Source organism: Rhinopithecus roxellana, chromosome 10 (assembly GCF_007565055.1).
Source record: "Rhinopithecus roxellana isolate Shanxi Qingling chromosome 10, ASM756505v1, whole genome shotgun sequence".
In the NCBI taxonomy this organism is placed as follows: domain Eukaryota; kingdom Metazoa; phylum Chordata; class Mammalia; order Primates; family Cercopithecidae; genus Rhinopithecus; species Rhinopithecus roxellana.
In genome coordinates, this window is record NC_044558.1 from 9,868,557 (window position 1) to 9,884,179 (window position 15,623).

Here is a 15,623-nt window from a genome sequence, read left to right on the forward strand (position 1 = left end):
AGCTTAGGCCTCAATGTGATCCAAAGAAGCCCTTCTCAGTTTCCCCAAAGACAGTGTTAATGGACTGCTCCACGAAACATAAGTGTAACTCTGTGAGATGAATTCACACATCACCAAGAAGTTTCTAAGAAAGCTTCTTTCCAGTTTTCATATGTGGATATTTCCTTTGTGACTGTAATGTTCATTGCGCTGTGAAGTATCTAATTGCAGATCTCCAGAAAACTGTGCTAACAAACTGATCACTGAAGAGAAACGTGTAACTCTGTGAGTTGCATTCACACATGGCAATGCAGTTTCTCAGAAAGCTTCTCTTTAGTTATTATGTGAGGATATTTCCTTTATCACCATGTGCCCCTACAGGCTCCAAAATATCACTTTGCAGATTCCACGAGAAGAGTGTTAGCAAACTTCTTCTTGAGGCAGAGGTTGTAACTCTGTGAGATGAACTCACAGATCAGAAAGAAGTTTCTCAGAAAGCTTCTTTCACGTTTTGAACGGAAGAAATTTCCTTTATCAGCGTAGGCCTCAATGTGATCCAAAGAAGCCCTTCTCAGTTTCCCCAAAGACAGTGTTAATGGACTGCTCCACGAAACATAAGTGTAACTCTGTGAGATGAATTCACACATCACCAAGAAGTTTCTAAGAAAGCTTCTTTCCAGTTTTCATATGTGGATATTTCCTTTGTCACTGTAATGTTCATTGCGCTGTGAAGTATCTAATTGCAGATTTCCAGAAAACTGTGCTAACAAACTGATCACTGAAGAGAAACGTGTAACTCTGTGAGTTGCATTCACACATGACAATGCAGTTTCTCAGAAAGCTTCTCTTTAGTTATTATGTGAGGATATTTGCTTTATCACCATGGGCTGCAATAGACTCCCAAATATCACTTTGCAGATTCCACGAAAAGAGTGTTAGCAATCTGCTTCTTGAGGCAGAGTTTGTAACTCTGTGAGATGAACTCACAGATCAGAAAGAAGTTTCTCAGAAAGCTTCTTTCACGTTTTGAACGGAAGAAATTTCCTTTATCAGCTTAGGCCTCAATGTGATCCAAAGAAGCCCTTCTCAGTTTCCCCAAAGACAGTGTTAATGGACTGCTCCACGAAACATAAGTGTAACTCTGTGAGATGAATTCACACATCACCAAGAAGTTTCTAAGAAAGCTTCTTTCCAGTTTTCATATGTGGATATTTCCTTTGTCACTGTAATGTTCATTGCGCTGTGAAGTATCTAATTGCAGATCTCCAGAAAACTGTGCTAACAAACTGATCACTGAAGAGAAACGTGTAACTCTGTGAGTTGCATTCACACATGGCAATGCAGTTTCTCAGAAAGCTTCTCTTTAGTTATTATGTGAGGATATTTCCTTTATCACCATGTGCCCCTACAGGCTCCAAAATATCACTTTGCAGATTCCACGAGAAGAGTGTTAGCAAACTTCTTCTTGAGGCAGAGGTTGTAACTCTGTGAGATGAACTCACAGATCAGAAAGAAGTTTCTCAGAAAGCTTCTTTCACGTTTTGAACGGATGAAATTTCCTTTATCAGCGTAGGCCTCAATGTGATCCAAAGAAGCCCTTCTCAGTTTCCCCAAAGACAGTGTTAATGGACTGCTCCACGAAACATAAGTGTAATTCTGTGAGATGAATTCACACATCACCAAGAAGTTTCTAAGAAAGCTTCTTTCCAGTTTTCACATGTGGATATTTCCTTTGTGACTGTAATGTTCATTGCGCTGTGAAGTATCTAATTGCAGATTTCCAGAAAACTGTGCTAACAAACTGATCACGGAAGGGAAACGTGTAACTCTGTGAGTTGCATTCACACATGGCAATGCAGTTTCTCAGAAAGCTTCTCTTTAGTTATTATGTGAGGATATTTCCTTTATCACCATGTGCCCCTATGGGCTCCCAAATATCACTTTGCAGATTCCACGGAAAGTGTGTTAGCAAACTGCTTCTTGAGGCAGAGTTTGTAACTCTGTGACATGAACTCACAGATCAGAAAGAAGTTTCTCAGAAAGCTTCTTTCTCATTTTTATTGGAAGATGTTTCCATTGGCCCCTTTGGTTTTAAAGGGATCGGGAATATCTCTTCTCAGATTCCACAGAAATAGGGCCAGGCCACGGCCCCACGAAATACAGCTGCAACTTAGTGAGTTGAATTCACACATCACAAAGCGGTTTCTCAGAAAGCTTCTTTCTTTAGTAAGACGAGGTTATTTGTGGTCGTGGACCGCCACCGTGTGTCCTATTGCAGATTCTGCGAACTCTGCTAGCAAGTTTCTCAGTGGAAACAATGATGGACATCTGTGGGCTGAATTCAACCACAACAAAGAAGTGTCTGAGGAGGCTTCTCTGCAGGTTTCTCTGAGGATAGTTCCTTATTCAGCATGCGATTCAACGATATCCAAGACATCACATCAGAGATTCCTCAAAATGAGTGCTAGGAAACTCCCCCGAGAAAGGGTGATAGAACACTGTGAAATGAATTCACATATCACAAAACAGTTTCTCAGAAAGCTTGGTTCTGCTTTCTCTTGGAGAGTATTTCTTTTCTCCTTCTATTCTTCAAAGCTATCTGAAATATCACTTCTCGGAATCCACGGAAACAGTCCTAAGAAACGGCTCCAAAAAACACTGGCGTAACTCTGTGAGTTGCATTCACACATGGCAATGCAGTTTCTCAGAAAGCTTCTCTTTAGTTATTATATGAGGATATTTCCTTTATCACCATGGGCCCCAATATGCTCCCAAATATCACTTTGCAGATTCCACGAAAAGAGTGTTAGCAAACTGCTTCTTGAGGCAGAGGTTGTAACTCTGTGAGATGAACTCACAGATCAGAAAGAAGTTTCTCAGAAAGCTTCTTTCACGTTTTGAACGGATGAAATTTCCTTTATCAGCGTAGGCCTCAATGTGATCCAAAGAAGCCCTTCTCAGTTTCCCCAAAGACAGTGTTAATGGACTGCTCCACGAAACATAAGTGTAACTCTGTGAGATGAATTCACACATCACCAAGAAGTTTCTAAGAAAGCTTCTTTCTAGTTTTCATATGTGGATATTTCCTTTGTGACTGTAATGTTCATTGCGCTGTGAAGTATCTAATTGCAGATTTCCAGAAAACTGTGCTAACAAACTGATCACTGAAGAGAAACGTGTAACTCTGTGAGTTGCATTCACACATGACAATGCAGTTTCTCAGAAAGCTTCTCTTTAGTTATTATGTGAGGATATTTGCTTTATCACCATGGGCTGCAATAGACTCCCAAATATCACTTTGCAGATTCCACGAAAAGAGTGTTAGCAATCTGCTTCTTGAGGCAGAGTTTGTAACTCTGTGAGATGAACTCACAGATCAGAAAGAAGTTTCTCAGAAAGCTTCTTTCACGTTTTGAACGGAAGAAATTTCCTTTATCAGCTTAGGCCTCAATGTGATCCAAAGAAGCCCTTCTCAGTTTCCCCAAAGACAGTGTTAATGGACTGCTCCACGAAACATAAGTGTAACTCTGTGAGATGAATTCACACATCACCAAGAAGTTTCTAAGAAAGCTTCTTTCCAGTTTTCATATGTGGATATTTCCTTTGTGACTGTAATGTTCATTGCGCTGTGAAGTATCTAATTGCAGATCTCCAGAAAACTGTGCTAACAAACTGATCACTGAAGAGAAACGTGTAACTCTGTGAGTTGCATTCACACATGGACAATGCAGTTTCTCAGAAAGCTTCTCTTTAGTTATTATGTGAGGATATTTCCTTTATCACCATGTGCCCCTACAGGCTCCAAAATATCACTTTGCAGATTCCACGAGAAGAGTGTTAGCAACTTCTTCTTGAGGCAGAGGTTGTAACTCTGTGAGATGAACTCACAGATCAGAAAGAAGTTTCTCAGAAAGCTTCTTTCACGTTTTGAACGGAAGAAATTTCCTTTATCAGCGTAGGCCTCAATGTGATCCAAAGAAGCCCTTCTCAGTTTCCCCAAAGACAGTGTTAATGGACTGCTCCACGAAACATAAGTGTAACTCTGTGAGATGAATTCACACATCACCAAGAAGTTTCTAAGAAAGCTTCTTTCCAGTTTTCATATGTGGATATTTCCTTTGTCACTGTAATGTTCATTGCGCTGTGAAGTATCTAATTGCAGATTTCCAGAAAACTGTGCTAACAAACTGATCACTGAAGAGAAACGTGTAACTCTGTGAGTTGCATTCACACATGACAATGCAGTTTCTCAGAAAGCTTCTCTTTAGTTATTATGTGAGGATATTTGCTTTATCACCATGGGCTGCAATAGACTCCCAAATATCACTTTGCAGATTCCACGAAAAGAGTGTTAGCAATCTGCTTCTTGAGGCAGAGTTTGTAACTCTGTGAGATGAACTCACAGATCAGAAAGAAGTTTCTCAGAAAGCTTCTTTCACGTTTTGAACGGAAGAAATTTCCTTTATCAGCTTAGGCCCCAATGTGATCCAAAGAAGCCCTTCTCAGTTTCCCCAAAGACAGTGTTAATGGACTGCTCCACGAAACATAAGTGTAATTCTGTGAGATGAATTCACACATCACCAAGAAGTTTCTAAGAAAGCTTCTTTCCAGTTTTCATATGTGGATATTTCCTTTGTGACTGTAATGTTCATTGCGCTGTGAAGTATCTAATTGCAGATCTCCAGAAAACTGTGCTAACAAACTGATCACTGAAGAGAAACGTGTAACTCTGTGAGTTGCATTCACACATGACAATGCAGTTTCTCAGAAAGCTTCTCTTTAGTTATTATGTGAGGATATTTCCTTTATCACCATGTGCCCCTACAGGCTCCAAATATCACTTTGCAGATTCCACGAGAAGAGTGTTAGCAAACTTCTTCTTGAGGCAGAGGTTGTAACTCTGTGAGATGAACTCACAGATCAGAAAGAAGTTTCTCAGAAAGCTTCTTTCACGTTTTGAACGGAATGAAATTTCCTTTATCAGCGTAGGCCTCAATGTGATCCAAAGAAGCCCTTCTCAGTTTCCCCAAAGACAGTGTTAATGGACTGCTCCACGAAACATAAGTGTAACTCTGTGAGATGAATTCACACATCACCAAGAAGTTTCTAAGAAAGCTTCTTTCCAGTTTTCATATGTGGATATTTCCTTTGTCACTGTAATGTTCATTGCGCTGTGAAGTATCTAATTGCAGATTTCCAGAAAACTGTGCTAACAAACTGATCACTGAAGAGAAACGTGTAACTCTGTGAGTTGCATTCACACATGACAATGCAGTTTCTCAGAAAGCTTCTCTTTAGTTATTATGTGAGGATATTTGCTTTATCACCATGGGCTGCACTAGACTCCCAAATATCACTTTGCAGATTCCACGAAAAGAGTGTTAGCAATCTGCTTCTTGAGGCAGAGTTTGTAACTCTGTGAGATGAACTCACAGATCAGAAAGAAGTTTCTCAGAAAGCTTCTTTCACGTTTTGAACGGAAGAAATTTCCTTTATCAGCTTAGGCCTCAATGTGATCCAAAGAAGCCCTTCTCAGTTTCCCCAAAGACAGTGTTAATGGACTGCTCCACGAAACATAAGTGTAACTCTGTGAGATGAATTCACACATCACCAAGAAGTTTCTAAGAAAGCTTCTTTCCAGTTTTCATATGTGGATATTTCCTTTGTCACTGTAATGTTCATTGCGCTGTGAAGTATCTAATTGCAGATTTCCAGAAAACTGTGCTAACAAACTGATCACTGAAGAGAAACGTGTAACTCTGTGAGTTGCATTCACACATGACAATGCAGTTTCTCAGAAAGCTTCTCTTTAGTTATTATGTGAGGATATTTGCTTTATCACCATGGGCTGCAATAGACTCCCAAATATCACTTTGCAGATTCCACGAAAAGAGTGTTAGCAATCTGCTTCTTGAGGCAGAGTTTGTAACTCTGTGAGATGAACTCACAGATCAGAAAGAAGTTTCTCAGAAAGCTTCTTTCACGTTTTGAACGGAAGAAATTTCCTTTATCAGCTTAGGCCTCAATGTGATCCAAAGAAGCCCTTCTCAGTTTCCCCAAAGACAGTGTTAATGGACTGCTCCACGAAACATAAGTGTAACTCTGTGAGATGAATTCACACATCACCAAGAAGTTTCTAAGAAAGCTTCTTTCCAGTTTTCATATGTGGATATTTCCTTTGTGACTGTAATGTTCATTGCGCTGTGAAGTATCTAATTGCAGATCTCCAGAAAACTGTGCTAACAAACTGATCACTGAAGAGAAACGTGTAACTCTGTGAGTTGCATTCACACATGGCAATGCAGTTTCTCAGAAAGCTTCTCTTTAGTTATTATGTGAGGATATTTCCTTTATCACCATGTGCCCCTACAGGCTCCAAAATATCACTTTGCAGATTCCACGAGAAGAGTGTTAGCAAACTTCTTCTTGAGGCAGAGGTTGTAACTCTGTGAGATGAACTCACAGATCAGAAAGAAGTTTCTCAGAAAGCTTCTTTCACGTTTTGAACGGAAGAAATTTCCTTTATCAGCGTAGGCCTCAATGTGATCCAAAGAAGCCCTTCTCAGTTTCCCCAAAGACAGTGTTAATGGACTGCTCCACGAAACATAAGTGTAACTCTGTGAGATGAATTCACACATCACCAAGAAGTTTCTAAGAAAGCTTCTTTCCAGTTTTCATATGTGGATATTTCCTTTGTCACTGTAATGTTCATTGCGCTGTGAAGTATCTAATTGCAGATTTCCAGAAAACTGTGCTAACAAACTGATCACTGAAGAGAAACGTGTAACTCTGTGAGTTGCATTCACACATGACAATGCAGTTTCTCAGAAAGCTTCTCTTTAGTTATTATGTGAGGATATTTGCTTTATCACCATGGGCTGCAATAGACTCCCAAATATCACTTTGCAGATTCCACGAAAAGAGTGTTAGCAATCTGCTTCTTGAGGCAGAGTTTGTAACTCTGTGAGATGAACTCACAGATCAGAAAGAAGTTTCTCAGAAAGCTTCTTTCACGTTTTGAACGGAAGAAATTTCCTTTATCAGCTTAGGCCTCAATGTGATCCAAAGAAGCCCTTCTCAGTTTCCCCAAAGACAGTGTTAATGGACTGCTCCACGAAACATAAGTGTAACTCTGTGAGATGAATTCACACATCACCAAGAAGTTTCTAAGAAAGCTTCTTTCCAGTTTTCATATGTGGATATTTCCTTTGTGACTGTAATGTTCATTGCGCTGTGAAGTATCTAATTGCAGATTTCCAGAAAACTGTGCTAACAAACTGATCACTGAAGAGAAACGTGTAACTCTGTGAGTTGCATTCACACATGGCAATGCAGTTTCTCAGAAAGCTTCTCTTTAGTTATTATGTGAGGATATTTCCTTTATCACCATGTGCCCCTACAGGCTCCAAAATATCACTTTGCAGATTCCACGAGAAGAGTGTTAGCAAACTTCTTCTTGAGGCAGAGGTTGTAACTCTGTGAGATGAACTCACAGATCAGAAAGAAGTTTCTCAGAAAGCTTCTTTCACGTTTTGAACGGAATGAAATTTCCTTTATCAGCGTAGGCCTCAATGTGATCCAAAGAAGCCCTTCTCAGTTTCCCCAAAGACAGTGTTAATGGACTGCTCCACGAAACATAAGTGTAACTCTGTGAGATGAATTCACACATCACCAAGAAGTTTCTAAGAAAGCTTCTTTCCAGTTTTCATATGTGGATATTTCCTTTGTCACTGTAATGTTCATTGCGCTGTGAAGTATCTAATTGCAGATCTCCAGAAAACTGTGCTAACAAACTGATCACGGAACAGAAACGTGTAACTCTGTGAGTTGCATTCACACATGGCAATGCAGTTTCTCAGAAAGCTTCTCTTTAGTTATTATGTGAGGATATTTCCTTTATCACCATGTGCCCCTACAGGCTCCCAAATATCACTTTGCAGATTCCACGAGAAGAGTGTTAGCAAACTTCTTCTTGAGGCAGAGGTTGTAACTCTGTGAGATGAACTCACAGATCAGAAAGAAGTTTCTCAGAAAGCTTCTTTCACGTTTGAACGGAAGAAATTTCCTTTATCAGCGTAGGCCTCAATGTGATCCAAAGAAGCCCTTCTCAGTTTCCCCAAAGACAGTGTTAATGGACTGCTCCACGAAAAATAAGTGTAACTCTGTGAGATGAATTCACACATCACCAAGAAGTTTCTAAGAAAGCTTCTTTCCAGTTTTCATATGTGGATATTTCCTTTGTCACTGTAATGTTCATTGCGCTGTGAAGTATCTAAATGCAGATTTCCAGAAAACTGTGCTAACAAACTGATCACTGAAGAGAAACGTGTAACTCTGTGAGTTGCATTCACACATGACAATGCAGTTTCTCAGAAAGCTTCTCTTTAGTTATTATGTGAGGATATTTGCCTTTATCACCATGGCTGCCACTACAGGCTCCCAAATATCACTTTGCAGATTCCACGAAAGAGTGTTAGCAACTTCTTCTTGAGGCAGAGGTTGTAACTCTGTGAGATGAACTCACAGATCAGAAAGAAGTTTCTCAGAAAGCTTCTTTCACGTTTTGAACGGAAGAAATTTCCTTTATCAGCGTAGGCCTCAATGTGATCCAAAGAAGCCCTTCTCAGTTTCCCCAAAGACAGTGTTAATGGACTGCTCCACGAAACATAAGTGTAACTCTGTGAGATGAATTCACACATCACCAAGAAGTTTCTAAGAAAGCTTCTTTCCAGTTTTCATATGTGGATATTTCCTTTGTGACTGTAATGTTCATTGCGCTGTGAAGTATCTAATTGCAGATTTCCAGAAAACTGTGCTAACAAACTGATCACTGAAGAGAAACGTGTAACTCTGTGAGTTGCATTCACACATGACAATGCAGTTTCTCAGAAAGCTTCTCTTTAGTTATTATGTGAGGATATTTGCTTTATCACCATGTGCTGCAATAGACTCCCAAATATCACTTTGCAGATTCCACGAAAAGAGTGTTAGCAAATCTGCTTCTTGAGGCAGAGTTTGTAACTCTGTGAGATGAACTCACAGATCAGAAAGAAGTTTCTCAGAAAGCTTCTTTCACGTTTTGAACGGAAGAAATTTCCTTTATCAGCTTAGGCCTCAATGTGATCCAAAGAAGCCCTTCTCAGTTTCCCCAAAGACAGTGTTAATGGACTGCTCCACGAAACATAAGTGTAACTCTGTGAGATGAATTCACACATCACCAAGAAGTTTCTAAGAAAGCTTCTTTCCAGTTTTCATATGTGGATATTTCCTTTGTCACTGTAATGTTCATTGCGCTGTGAAGTATCTAATTGCAGATTTCCAGAAAACTGTGCTAACAAACTGATCACTGAAGAGAAACGTGTAACTCTGTGAGTTGCATTCACACATGACAATGCAGTTTCTCAGAAAGCTTCTCTTTAGTTATTATGTGAGGATATTTGCTTTATCACCATGGGCTGCAATAGACTCCCAAATATCACTTTGCAGATTCCACGAAAAGAGTGTTAGCAATCTGCTTCTTGAGGCAGAGTTTGTAACTCTGTGAGATGAACTCACAGATCAGAAAGAAGTTTCTCAGAAAGCTTCTTTCACGTTTTGAACGGAAGAAATTTCCTTTATCAGCTTAGGCCTCAATGTGATCCAAAGAAGCCCTTCTCAGTTTCCCCAAAGACAGTGTTAATGGACTGCTCCACGAAACATAAGTGTAACTCTGTGAGATGAATTCACACATCACCAAGAAGTTTCTAAGAAAGCTTCTTTCCAGTTTTCATATGTGGATATTTCCTTTGTGACTGTAATGTTCATTGCGCTGTGAAGTATCTAATTGCAGATCTCCAGAAAACTGTGCTAACAAACTGATCACTGAAGAGAAACGTGTAACTCTGTGAGTTGCATTCACACATGGCAATGCAGTTTCTCAGAAAGCTTCTCTTTAGTTATTATGTGAGGATATTTCCTTTATCACCATGGCTGCCCCTACAGGCTCCCAAATATCACTTTGCAGATTCCACGAGAAGAGTGTTAGCAAACTTCTTCTTGAGGCAGAGGTTGTAACTCTGTGAGATGAACTCACAGATCAGAAAGAAGTTTCTCAGAAAGCTTCTTTCACGTTTTGAACGGAAGAAATTTCCTTTATCAGCGTAGGCCTCAATGTGATCCAAAGAAGCCCTTCTCAGTTTCCCCAAAGACAGTGTTAATGGACTGCTCCACGAAACATAAGTGTAACTCTGTGAGATGAATTCACACATCACCAAGAAGTTTCTAAGAAAGCTTCTTTCCAGTTTTCATATGTGGATATTTCCTTTGTCACTGTAATGTTCATTGCGCTGTGAAGTATCTAATTGCAGATTTCCAGAAAACTGTGCTAACAAACTGATCACTGAAGAGAAACGTGTAACTCTGTGAGTTGCATTCACACATGACAATGCAGTTTCTCAGAAAGCTTCTCTTTAGTTATTATGTGAGGATATTTGCTTTATCACCATGGGCTGCAATAGACTCCCAAATATCACTTTGCAGATTCCACGAAAAGAGTGTTAGCAATCTGCTTCTTGAGGCAGAGTTTGTAACTCTGTGAGATGAACTCACAGATCAGAAAGAAGTTTCTCAGAAAGCTTCTTTCACGTTTTGAACGGAAGAAATTTCCTTTATCAGCGTAGGCCTCAATGTGATCCAAAGAAGCCCTTCTCAGTTTCCCCAAAGACAGTGTTAATGGACTGCTCCACGAAACATAAGTGTAACTCTGTGAGATGAATTCACACATCACCAAGAAGTTTCTAAGAAAGCTTCTTTCCAGTTTTCATATGTGGATATTTCCTTTGTCACTGTAATGTTCATTGCGCTGTGAAGTATCTAATTGCAGATTTCCAGAAAACTGTGCTAACAAACTGATCACTGAAGAGAAACGTGTAACTCTGTGAGTTGCATTCACACATGACAATGCAGTTTCTCAGAAAGCTTCTCTTTAGTTATTATGTGAGGATATTTGCTTTATCACCATGGGCTGCAATAGACTCCCAAATATCACTTTGCAGATTCCACGAAAAGAGTGTTAGCAATCTGCTTCTTGAGGCAGAGTTTGTAACTCTGTGAGATGAACTCACAGATCAGAAAGAAGTTTCTCAGAAAGCTTCTTTCACGTTTTGAACGGAAGAAATTTCCTTTATCAGCTTAGGCCCCAATGTGATCCAAAGAAGCCCTTCTCAGTTTCCCCAAAGACAGTGTTAATGGACTGCTCCACGAAACATAAGTGTAATTCTGTGAGATGAATTCACACATCACCAAGAAGTTTCTAAGAAAGCTTCTTTCCAGTTTTCATATGTGGATATTTCCTTTGTGACTGTAATGTTCATTGCGCTGTGAAGTATCTAATTGCAGATTTCCAGAAAACTGTGCTAACAAACTGATCACTGAAGAGAAACGTGTAACTCTGTGAGTTGCATTCACACATGGCAATGCAGTTTCTCAGAAAGCTTCTCTTTAGTTATTATGTGAGGATATTTCCTTTATCACCATGTGCCCCTATGGCTCCCAAATATCACTTTGCAGATTCCACGGAAAGTGTGTTAGCAAACTGCTTCTTGAGGCAGAGTTTGTAACTCTGTGAGATGAACTCACAGATCAGAAAGAAGTTTCTCAGAAAGCTTCTTTCTCATTTTTATTGGAAGATGTTTCCATTGGCCCCTTTGGTTTCAAAGGGATCGGGAATATCTCTTCTCAGATTCCACACAAATAGGGCCAGGCCACGGCCCCACGAAATACAGCTGCAACTTAGTGAGTTGAATTCACACATCACAAAGCGGTTTCTCAGAAAGCTTCTTTCTTTAGTAAGACGAGGTTATTTGTGGTCTTGGAGCGCCACCGTGTGTCCTATTGCAGATTCTGCGAAAAATCTGCTAGCAAGTTTCTCAGTGGAAACAATGATGGACATCTGTGGGCTGAATTCACCCACAACAAAGAAGTGTCTGAGAAGGCTTCTCTGCAGGTTTCTCTGAGGATAGTTCCTTATTCAGCATGCGATTCAACGATATCCAAGACATCACATCAGAGATTCCTCAAAATGAGTGCTAGGAAACTCCCCCGATAAAGGGTGATAGAACACTGTGAAATGAATTCACATATCACAAAACAGTTTCTCAGAAGCTTGGTTCTGCTTTCTCTTGGAGGGTATTTCTTTTCTCCTTCTATTCTTCAAAGCTATCTGAAATATCACTTCTCGGAATCCACGGAAACAGTCCTAAGAAACGGCTCCAAAAAACACTGGCGTAACTCTGTGAGTTGCATTCACACATGGCAATGCAGTTTCTCAGAAAGCTTCTCTTTAGTTATTATATGAGGATATTTCCTTTATCACCATGGGCCCCAATATGCTCCCAAATATCACTTTGCAGATTCCACGAAAAGAGTGTTAGCAAACTTCTTCTTGAGGCAGAGGTTGTAACTCTGTGAGATGAACTCACAGATCAGAAAGAAGTTTCTCAGAAAGCTTCTATCACGTTTTGAACGGATTGAGTTTCCTTTATCAGCGTAGGCCTCAATGTGATCCAAAGAAGCCCTTCTCAGATTCCTCAAAGACAGTGTTAATGGACTGCTCCACGAAACATAAGTGTAACTCTGTGAGATGAATTCACACATCACCAAGAAGTTTCTAAGAAAGCTTCTTTCCAGTTTTCATATGTGGATATTTCCTTTGTGACTGTAATGTTCATTGCGCTGTGAAGTATCTAATTGCAGATTTCCAGAAAACTGTGCTAACAAACTGATCACTGAAGAGAAACGTGTAACTCTGTGAGTTGCATTCACACATGACAATGCAGTTTCTCAGAAAGCTTCTCTTTAGTTATTATGTGAGGATATTTCCTTTATCACCATGGCTGCCATACAGGCTCCCAAATATCACTTTGCAGATTCCACGAAAAGAGTGTTAGCAAACTTCTTCTTGAGGCAGAGGTTGTAACTCTGTGAGATGAACTCACAGATCAGAAAGAAGTTTCTCAGAAAGCTTCTTTCACGTTTTGAACGGAAGAAATTTCCTTTATCAGCGTAGGCCTCAATGTGATCCAAAGAAGCCCTTCTCAGATTCCTCAAAGACAGTGTTAATGGACTGCTCCACGAAACATAAGTGTATCTCTGTGAGATGAATTCACACATCACCAAGAAGTTTCTAAGAAAGCTTCTTTCCAGTTTTCATATGTGGATATTTCCTTTGTGACTGTAATGTTCATTGCGCTATGAAGTATCTAATTGCAGATCTCCAGAAAACTGTGCTAACAAACTGATCACTGAAGAGAAACGTGTAACTCTGTGAGTTGCATTCACACATGACAATGCAGTTTCTCAGAAAGCTTCTCTTTAGTTATTATGTGAGGATATTTCCTTTATCACCATGGGCCCCAATATGCTCCCAAATATCACTTTGCAGATTCCACGAAAAGAGTGTTAGCAAACTTCTTCTTGAGGCAGAGGTTGTAACTCTGTGAGATGAACTCACAGATCAGAAAGAAGTTTCTCAGAAAGCTTCTTTCACGTTTTGAACGGAAGAAATTTCCTTTATCAGCTTAGGCCCCAATGTGATCCAAAGAAGCCCTTCTCAGTTTCCCCAAAGACAGTGTTAATGGACTGCTCCACGAAACATAAGTGTAATTCTGTGAGATGAATTCACACATCACCAAGAAGTTTCTAAGAAAGCTTCTTTCCAGTTTTCATATGTGGATATTTCCTTTGTGACTGTAATGTTCATTGCGCTATGAAGTATCTAATTGCAGATCTCCAGAAAACTGTGCTAACAAACTGATCACTGAAGAGAAACGTGTAACTCTGTGAGTTGCACTCACACATGGCAATGCAGTTTCTCAGAAAGCTTCTCTTTAGTTATTATGTGAGGATATTTCCTTTATCACCATGTGCCCCTACAGGCTCCAAAATATCACTTTGCAGATTCCACGAGAAGAGTGTTAGCAAACTTCTTCTTGAGGCAGAGGTTGTAACTCTGTGAGATGAACTCACAGATCAGAAAGAAGTTTCTCAGAAAGCTTCTTTCTCATTTTTATTGGAAGATGTTTCCATTGGCCCCTTTGGTTTCAAAGGGATCGGGAATATCTCTTCTCAGATTCCACACAAATAGGGCCAGGCCACGGCCCCACGAAATACAGCTGCAACTTAGTGAGTTGATTTCACACATCACAAAGCGGTTTCTCAGAAAGCTTCTTTCTTTAGTAAGACGAGGTTATTTGTGGTCTTGGCGCGCCACCGTGTGTCCTATTGCAGATTCTGCGAAAACTCTGCTAGCAAGTTTCTCAGTGGAAACCATGATGGACATCTGTGGGCTGAATTCACCCACAACAAAGAAGTGTCTGAGAAGGCTTCTCTGCAGGTTTCTCTGAGGATAGTTCCTTATTCAGCATGCGATTCAACGATATCCAAGACATCACATCAGAGATTCCTCAAAATGAGTGCTAGGAAACTCCCCCGAGAAAGGGTGATAGAACACTGTGAAATGAATTCACATATCACAAAACAGTTTCTCAGAAAGCTTGGTTCTGCTTTCTCTTGGAGGGTATTTCTTTTCTCCTTCTATTCTTCAAAGCTATCTGAAATATCACCTCTCGGAATCCACGGAAAGAGTCCTAAGAAACGGCTCCAAAAAACCCTGGCGTAACTCTGTGAGTTGCATTCACACATGGCAATGCAGTTTCTCAGAAAGCTTCTCTTTAGTTATTATATGAGGATATTTCCTTTATCACCATGGGCTCCAATATGCTCCCAAATATCACTTTGCAGATTCCACGAAAAGAGTGTTAGCAAACTGCTTCTTGAGGCAGAGGTTGTAACTCTGTGAGATGAACTCACAGATCAGAAAGAAGTTTCTCAGAAAGCTTCTTTCACGTTTTGAACGGAAGAAATTTCCTTTATCAACGTAGGCCTCAATGTGATCCAAAGAAGCCCTTCTCAGTTTCCCCAAAGACAGTGTTAATGGACTGCTCTACGAAACATAAGTGTAACTCTGTGAGATGAATTCACACATCACCAAGAAGTTTCTAAGAAAGCTTCTTTCCAGTTTTCATATGTGGATATTTCCTTTGTGACTGTAATGTTCATTGCGCTGTGAAGTATCTAATTGCAGATTTCCAGAAAACTGTGCTAACAAACTGATCACTGAAGAGAAACGTGTAACTCTGTGAGTTGCATTCACACATGACAATGCAGTTTCTCAGAAAGCTTCTCTTTAGTTATTATGTGAGGATATTTCCTTTATCACCATGGGCCCCTATGGGCTCCCAAATATCACTTTGCAGATTCCACGAGAAGAGTGTTAGCAAACTTCTTCTTGAGGCAGAGGTTGTAACTCTGTGAGATGAACTCACAGATCAGAAAGAAGTTTCTCAGAAAGCTTCTTTCACGTTTTGAACGGAAGAAATTTCCTTTATCAGCTTAGGCCTCAATGTGATCCAAAGAAGCCCTTCTCAGTTTCCCCAAAGACAGTGTTAATGGACTGCTCCACGAAACATAAGTGTAACTCTGTGAGATGAATTCACACATCACCAAGAAGTTTCTAAGAAAGCTTCTTTCCAGTTTTCATATGTGGATATTTCCTTTGTGACTGTAATGTTCATTGCGCTGTGAAGTATCTAATTGCAGATTTCCAG